Source organism: Corvus brachyrhynchos, unplaced genomic scaffold, assembly GCF_000691975.1.
Source record: "Corvus brachyrhynchos isolate BGI_N302 unplaced genomic scaffold, ASM69197v1 scaffold1337, whole genome shotgun sequence".
NCBI classification, from domain to species: domain Eukaryota; kingdom Metazoa; phylum Chordata; class Aves; order Passeriformes; family Corvidae; genus Corvus; species Corvus brachyrhynchos.
In genome coordinates, this window is record NW_008239191.1 from 29,578 (window position 1) to 38,546 (window position 8,969).

Consider the following 8,969-nt stretch of genomic DNA (forward strand, 5'->3'; position numbering starts at 1 on the left):
GAATTCCTCATCATGAATCATCATTGGGACTTATTAGCTTAAACTCTACACAGCACACACTTGTAAGGGAAAATACAAACTGTATATATGCCTTGAATACTCCTGTGTTAGCTGGACATCTTACAGCAATAAATAGATTTTCTAGCAAAAACCTTCTAAGGTAAAGTAGAATATTCCCATTTTACAGAACAGTAATGGAGGTAAAGTGGCTGTTCAGGAAATCTGTGGAAATGACCCAAGATCTCTAGTACTTCAAAATCTTTGCTAACCCAAAGGACCAGCTTCTTCTAAAACCAGATGGAAAAGCAATGCATAAAGGAAAAGAACAAAGAAAAGGGTTTGGTTTGGTTTGGTATGGTTTGGTGCCAATGAAGAGTGAAAGAAGAAAGCCATTACAAAGCATTTTCCCATGTGATTCAAATTAGGGCAGCCCATAATGGCTGAAGACAATTGTACTTTTATTCTTTTTCAGTGGTATTTTCAAATTTTGGAAAGTTTTTGTTGTTCTTTTGCCATCCAACATAAGTAAGTTGAGTTTAGTTCCACCACCAGAATGAATCACAGCACTGAAAAAATTCAGAACATCCCCAGTAGAGGAAGTACATTACTAAATTTTAAATCTTGACCACATCAATACAGATTTTTCTGTGCCGGGAAACAATTTGTCTACAGCCTAGAGGAAATGCTCTCTAACAAATGAAAAATGAATCCATTATTGTAAACCCCACTTAAGTTCAATGGGTTGTTGTTGGTTTTTTTCATGAGTAAGAAATGAGTAAAAACAAACAAATATCCTTTCGGATATGAACCAAAAAGACACATCAAACATTAGTCAGGCTTTTAGCCATAACCTACTTGGAGATCCACGGTCTCAGTGCATTTTTGGTCATGCTCTTCAGGAAATATGCAGCACATAGTTTATTCAAGAGAACTTAATGCAAACAGCTCGAGGCATTTTGGTTATAAGCTGTAGGTTTCTTTATTACTGACTCATTCTTCTGCATACCTGGCGCTGACTCCACGTTTTGCCTGAGACAGGTTTTTGTAGATGTTAGTTTTTTCAGTTCTTTCAAACTGAAAAAGAATAAAAGAGTTTATAAGGAATGTAAAGCAAAAAAAAAATAAATCACATGCACAATAATTTTAATCTTGAAGTTTCTATTCACTCTTTATGGCTTCTTTTGTCTGAAAACTCCCAAAATTCAATTTTTAAAATAAATATTTATGAAACAAGCATTTGCAAAATGTGCTTGCCTGCCAACTCCAGTGAATACTTACTGATTATCCATTTTTCCAAGACTACCTGGGTGTTTTCATACTCTCAGCTCATAATACAATTCAGAGCATTGCCTTCTCCGAGAGCTCACACTCTGAAGCAGCAGCACATGAAGGCACTTTGCATTTGATTGAACAGAGTTTGGATCTGTTCTGTTCCATATGCTGAACTGTAGGACATGCTTGCATAATCTATGTGCAAGAGTAAACCAAAAGGCTTGGAAGAAGGGACATTTGATATGATAAATAATGGGAAGTTGTACAGGTGAAGCATTTAGTACTATTTCCTGCATTTTATTGATAGGGAAACAATAAAAAGCTAAAATTCTCTCCAGAGATTTACAGATTAAGAATTCAGGTTTTTGGTTTGGGGTGGTTTTGTTGTGTTTTATCCACCCACTCAAGTGACTTTTGGGACTAGCAAGTGTATTGGATCCTCTGAGGATTAGTTCTGAAGAGAAATTCAGTACTCAGCCCAAGAATATTAAATCAATTTTGATTACTATTCTCTCTCAGAGGCCTGTAGAGATGAACAAGGTTCAGGGTTTTGATTTCAACCTGCTTGGATGAAACAGGCTGCTGCTGAGCCTGTTGGAGAAAGCAAGCTATGGGCCTGCTCAGCCAGCAGTAAACCCCTAAAGGACAAAGAGTCCAGAAGAGAAGTGCTATGGCTTTGATTCCCCAAAGGTTCAAACCAGCCTCTGAAATAATTAGCAGCTGCAGCCTGTAATCACTGGCCCCTCAGGCAGGAAGGAAACCCAGCAGCAGCCGGGGCACAATGCAAATGTCCCTTGCTCCTGCCTGACCCAAACGGGCTGCGCTTTGTGCACCAGGGCTTGCCCCAAGCACAGGACTTCCAGCTTTCTGTTCCCACAAACCTCCCTCCTCACAGGGCAGCCAGACCTGACACCTCAGCCAAACCTCAGCATCTCACAGCCTGCCTTCTTCCCAAAACAAAGGCAGCTTGAATTTGCAGGCTGACATGACACACAGAAAATCTTGCTTTGGTAGTTTTGCTAAAATAATGTGTGAAATGGCAGATCAGGCAGTCTTTGGCTAAAAGTAAAGGTGTTTTGCCTTTCCACTAATTAACATACTTCAGGTCTTGCTTTGAATACCCTGTTATTTATTAGCAAGATATTTCTGGTCTCTTTATTTTCCTGCCTGCTCTTAAATTCTGATCATGCTAATGATCTTCACCTTCTGTGCCTTCTGTCATGTTTTTTGTGACCTCTCTAGCTCTCTAGGCCTTGGCAATTAAAAACTCAACTCTGGTTAAAGCAAGGTTTTTAATATATTTTTAGATATATATATGTATATAAGTTTTATATGTATAAAGCACCTACCATCATATTGATAAGCACTCTTTTTCTATTTTCACCAATTTATTTCTCCACTCACCAGCTCTGGTGTGTTTGATGCCTCAGTGTCTTGGGTTTGCCCACTCCCTTCTGAATTCCAGCATGAGCTTCTTCCAGGAATCCTCTCTGTTTGGGAGGAGAGATTCTTGCCTATGGTTCAGTCCAGACATCCCATTGAGTCAGTTTGTGCTGCAACAACAGTAAAGACAGGATTAACTGGTTCGAAGCTTAAAGAATTAATTTGAGACATGATGGGAAAGGTCCTTTCCCCTGTCCCCTTCTCCAAGCTGGAGTTCAGGCTAATAATTTCTTAAGTGACATTTCATTTTCTGAAGGCAGAAGTAGACTGAATGGTTCACAATTCAAACTCATTCTTTCAGAAGAGGGTGGGGTTTATTTTAATAGTGCCACACTAATTTGTGAATTAATGTCTCAATTTTCTGAGGAACAAGAGCAGTCTGCTTCGGAAGAATGGTATGTATGTAACAAAAAAAAAAGATGAGGTCAAATCTAACTCTTTAGGACTGTGTTTAGGACTAAAGTACCACTATCCACTATCAGTCAGTCTATAAGAAAGGTTTAATATATTACAATACATGGTGAATATATAAAAACATATGACATCAATTTTGTTTGGGGATTGGGTTTTTTGTTTGTTTGTGATTAAAAGGTAAAACTCAGCAGCACTATGGGAGACAGATACTCTTAAAAAATAGAGAAACAGTAAGGTTCAGGAAAATTTTTTGTAACTACCAATAACAGAACAAGCACCTTTAATCATAAAAGACATTTTTTTAGTACAAACAGTTAGACTGAAGCTCAAATACATTACATCTGCTCAGGTCAGTGCTTGCAGGGAATGATACCACAAGGGAAAAACAAAGGAAGCGGGGGACACACAGGATGCTGAAGTGTTTCCCAGGCCTCAGCAGTGCCATTCCCATGGTGTGTGGGCGTTGTGGACAGATGCAGCCCATGCTCTTGTCCTGTGGTTATCCTCCACAACTTCCCACCCACTTCATTTATGTCCCTTTTGGTGCCAGGTCCAACTCTGGCCAGATGACCAAGGCCAGCTCCTGCCACACACAAGGTTGTCTCTGCTGGTCCCCTTCCTGGCTGCACCAGCACAATCTTCTTCTCTTTCTGAGGCTTCAGCAGACGGTCCCATCCATGAATCCTAACACCATGAGGAAAGCGAGGGAAGATGTTCAGTCTGTCCCAGGCTGGTCACCTTTCACCATGCCAGAAATTGGGAGGCCGGACAGTTGCACCAGCCAGTGGTTCCCTCTGGAAGTAATTAGGCACCGTGAAGTCATTGTGTGGGGCTGAACAGCTCCGGTGGAGCACATTTCCCTCCCACGTCTGAACCTCTGGCTGGTGCCCAAGTACCAGGAGTGTCCCTTCCTGAACAGAGGATGTTGCCACAGTGATCCATCTTGCTGTGGCTCCACAGAGAGCAACTGTCATTTCCACAGCAATCATAACAGTTCTGGGGTGTGTTCCAGTCTCCAAGCTGTGTGTGCTGTCTGCATTCTGAAACCACATGTAAGTTGGTGGGGTCATGGACCAGTCTCAGAAAACCTCAGCTCTGCACCGAAGTCTCTCTCTCAGGGTCTTCCCTGGGTCAGCACCTTTTCACCTCAAACACACATAGCCCAGCAGACCAGAGATTAAAGCTATCCCTTAACCAAGACAGGACACGGTGAACCAGAAGCTGTCCCATATCACCTCCTTCTAAAAGAAAAACAAACATGACTTTTTCTATTTTTGTTGTTGTGCTGGATAGATAGCTCTGCCTTCCCCACTGTGTTTCAGTGTCATAAGAGGGGCATAAATCAAGGTCCAAGTCCTCAAGCCTTCTCTGTGCTCATCACTGCATGGACTACCCCGGCCACACAAGAATTCTTTTTTTTTTTTTTTAACTGGGCTGAGATGATCTATATTTTACTTGCAGCTTTTGTTTTGTTCTAGTCCTGGCTTGCCTCCATCCACTTTTGTCAACTAGGATTTTGCTGCTTTGTTTCCCAGTCGCACCATTTGGGCCCAGTGGATAAGCTGTTCAGTCAGAAAGGTCCCACACAGGCAGCAGCATCCTTGGCTCAGGCTTGCTCTTGCCCCATCAGGCTTGACAACACTTGAGAAATGATTGATGTGGTAGCCCCAGTGCCCTCCCTTGAGATGACGGCACTCAGGAAAGATGTCAGTGCTCGAGGAGAAAGGGTCACCGCTGAAATGATGTCTCGTTCCAGCTTATCTCCAGAGTCACTTACTCAAAGATCATAAATACATGGATTAGGGTTTCTACCTTCAGGAGTTCCTGGATAGTTGACACTGAGAGCTGTATTTTTGCAGTAGAATGTGGATGTGCCTCCTCTGAGTAACAATGCCATGAAGCAGCCAATATCTACAGTTCATTTGGTGCACTCTGTGGTTCAGAGGTCATGGAGGGCCATGTAAAACATCTGCCCAGGTTTGAATAACTGCAGGTAAGTCCCCTCATAGAGGATTCTTCTAACTGTGCCTGGAGGGGTGAGAGGCACATGGTGTGAGAAGCAACAGGAGTCAGACACCTTATGTTGCACTGGCCTTACATTATCATTCTCATGCCCTGTGGCATCAGAGGAAGCTATTTTTGGCAATCAGGAAGGTCCAGGAAGGTAATCCAGATGGCAATGAGCTGCATAAAGCAAATTCAGCTTTTCTAAGGAATTTCCCACTTGTTTCATACACTGGACTAAAGGTAGTGTTCTTACCTGGTGCCTTTATGACTGCCCCTTGTGACTGGTGTTTGTTCAGGCTGAACAATCATTTGTGTTAAATAAATGGCACCTATCAAACTGCTGGGTTTAGTCCCTTGTAAGAGAAAGGCTGGGTATTAGGCCTAAAGTAGCTCTGAGAGAGCTCAGAGCACCAGCCTCTCACATCTATCCATTTCTTCTAAGTCACTTCAGATTCCCTGTGCTTCTGGAGAAACCATTTCTCAGGGTCATGTCTGGCCAGCCCTGACCTCACAGGTGCTCTGGACTTTGCTTTCTTAGGGTGGCTATTTCTGTCACAGAAGAGTTCCTGGTAGCTTGCCATGGTTTCTCTCAATAAATCTTCACATACCCAATTTTTATGAGCTTTTTTTCCATGTTGAGTGTTGAGCAATCTAATATTACATCATTTGTACTGCGTGTTCACTGTCATCAAGAGCAGAGAACTGCCTACTGGATATTATTTCCTTTCAGAAGCAAAACAAAGACATTTTTACTAAACCTGAGTGTTCCAGTCAAATACAGCAAGTCTGACCTCAGTCTTTCACACATGTGTAGAACCAGTGTCAGGCAGCCACCAAACACCACAGAGCTCCCTCATCTTTCAGGGGAGTGGTCTGTTCACACTTGCAGAGCAACACAGGACGACTGAATTCCAGTTCAGCAGCATTTAGAGCCCAGTTTGCATAGAAAGAAATAATTACCAAGCATCAAAGGCAGAGAGTCAGAGCCTCAGGTATCCATACACTGTATTCAAGATGCACGAAACCTTGCTGGTCTCTTTTTGTGATCATTAGGATTGCCTCATTCTAAGATGCTATTATTAAACAGAGTCAAGGTACATTACATCTCTGGTAATAACCCTCATACCTTCAAGACTTGATTTTCGAGTTTCCTGTTCGCACACACGTCTCTTGGCAATGGCATGGCAATTGTGTGCACAAAAGTGGCATCTGTGCACACACATGGCCAGCTACTTACCAGCTGGACTTGGACTGCACTCCCAGGTGGGACACACACATCTCTCAGAGCAGCTGACTCCTACTTATATTAAGTTACTGTCAAAACAGTGCAGTAATAGAGCAGCAGAAGCCAAAAGCCAATTCTGAGCAACGTAGACAAAACCGAGCTCATGGATCACTCAAGCAGTGCCAGCAGCTGCTTTGATTTTGCGTCCATCTTTCCTAAACATGCTGCATTCAGCAATTCACACCTCACACCTCAGGCTAAAACATTTCTTCTCTTGTACAACCCTCTTGCCAAGTATCCCTTATATTTTATTACCAATTCCTATTATTTGGACCAAGTCATTCCCTTGGTATGTCTGGCTACGTCTCAGCTGCCTCTGACACCAACAGAGATGAAGCGGCGGAAACAAAAGCAGCAGATGCTCTTCCTTCAGTCCCCACCACACTCACTGCCCTGCTCTCAGTGCTCCGTCCCCAGACCTCAGTCCTCTCTCCATCCTTTCTGGATCTAGAGAGTGGGAGAACTGCCACTGCTAGCAAGTGGGATGGTGATAAATGCCATTTTCTTCTTAATATTTTATAATAATCTCTGTCAGAATGTTTTTAAAAATCCAAAATCAAAACTAAAAAAACAAAACAAAACAACTCCAACAAAAAAACAACAATACAAACCAAAAAACTCCACAAACCAAATCAGCCAAATTCCATTGTCCTCAACAAATCTCCTTGTCCTCAGGGTCTTCACATTTTTCCTTTTGGTGCCCATTTAACATAGACCCCCTTAATGCTGGCAATTATCATGAATTCTGCTGTGTCTAGCTGGAAATCTCTAAGCAGTCATTTGAATATCAGGTACTTTAAGATACATCATGACAGCATCATCTCTATTCACACTTCTCCAATATGCTCTTGATAAATCATCTACTATATTTTCAACTCCTTTTCTGGATTGGCATTCAAACCTTCACTTGGTATTTCTGGAGTGTTAACAGCTGTCTCCCTATTCCTGGTGAATACTTAGCAAAGGTTCTTGAAAATAATCTCAAACACCCAGTGATCTGTTCCGAGGGCTGCTCAAGTTTTCCAGAGATGCACTATGGAGACCATGAGGGGCACTACTGTTGCAGTCACCCCTTGTGACACTGGTATCTGGGTTTGCTAAACACTGCTTGAGATTAGAGATACACTTATAAGAGACAATGCAGAGGTGGGATGGGAGATAAGTTGCAACATAAAACGAGCAGGTGGGGAACTGAGGCACACTTGGCTTTCAACCAAATATGCAGAGCATGCTCTGTATAAAGTACAAGAGAACAAGGAGGTGGCACTGAAAACTCTTAAATCTGTCAAAGGAGAAAACAAACCATTCTGGATTATTAACAATGACCCATTTCACAACTCAGGAGAAAAAAAAAATCCAGTGGTCAAAGATTTAGCTATTTCTTTGGGGGCTGGGGTTCAGTCCCTGACCAGTGAACAAACTCTCAGGGCAACCTTTAGAAAATCACTTCATTTGCTTTCATCTACCTCCCTGTCTGTAAAATAGGGTAAGTGACATTTCTTTACTGTGGTGCCAGACCGAAAGAATTTGGAGCATGGAGGTGCTCAGATGTCACAAAGTCTACTTCTGCTCCTAAAAAAGTTGAATATTCCTCATCTTTACCAGTGGTTTTTGATGTGCATGCAACAGAGGGTAGCTAGCAAAATGAAACAATTAGTTCTGTGACATTTTCAGCTGCCTAATGAGTTTCTCTTCTGCTTGTCACACAAGTGTTTCAGAATTGGAGCTTGTGTTACCAGTGCTCAATATTTTATGCTTTTTCTGACTGAAATTCAACAGCTGTTTCAATATTGCAGTTGGAGCCAGCATATTCCATATAGACTTTCCTCAGTATGTTGCCATTTTTTAAAATGTTTGCCATGCCTCTTTTTTTTCATGGCTTGATCATGGCTACCTCTTCATTAGAAATTTGGCAGATGAGTTTTTCTCCTACAAATATGTGAACTGAGTTTGCTTTAATGTCAGTGAGAATAATTTCTCTGAAAACTCAGGTTTCTGTCCCAGCACTTTCCCCCCACTCTACCAAGCTGCACATCATGTGCTTGTTAGTCAGTTTTCCACAAAAATACCACAAAAGTCATGCACAATACTGCTCTTTACAGCCTTCCTACTTCTCTTTCTAGGTTCAAGAAGGTATTATATTTATTACGCATGTTATTGCAGGGCTTTTTTTTGGTCCAGACTTTGTTTCTTGGAGCTGGTCCAGAAAAAATTTCCTTATGATCAGCTCTATATACTATTGTTGTTAATATTATTCTCTCAAAAGTACTGTACTTCATTGAGGATAAGCCTCCTTTTTACTTCTCCTGACACAGTAAAAATCCATCTAGTGGGATCTATACTCTGAAATTGGCCTTTCTCTCCTGTCCTGAACTAATCTCCCCCTTATGTTCCCTGTCCTGGCTTCACCAGCTCTCATGACAAGGGATGTAAGAGTCTTGCTTCCTGCTATTAGAAATCATCACAATGCCTATATTGATTTTAAAACTAAACTGACACGGTCTGTCACATACATAGATAAATATTCTTTCAAGCTTTTCATTCCTGC

At 41.8% G+C, this 8,969-nt stretch overlaps 1 long non-coding RNA gene across 1 annotated transcript in view; it reads right to left on the reverse strand.

Annotated features, from left to right (window-relative positions):
- Positions 1-860: 860 nt before the first annotated feature.
- LOC108448126 overlaps positions 861-8,969 on the reverse strand; it is a 30,940-nt gene continuing 22,831 nt past the window's right edge. The window contains exons 2-3 of the long non-coding RNA XR_001863909.1: positions 2,677-2,825; positions 861-1,074 (exon numbers count right to left, since the gene is read on the reverse strand). This is a non-coding gene — a long non-coding RNA (uncharacterized LOC108448126). The remainder of the gene's footprint in view (positions 1,075-2,676; positions 2,826-8,969) is intronic.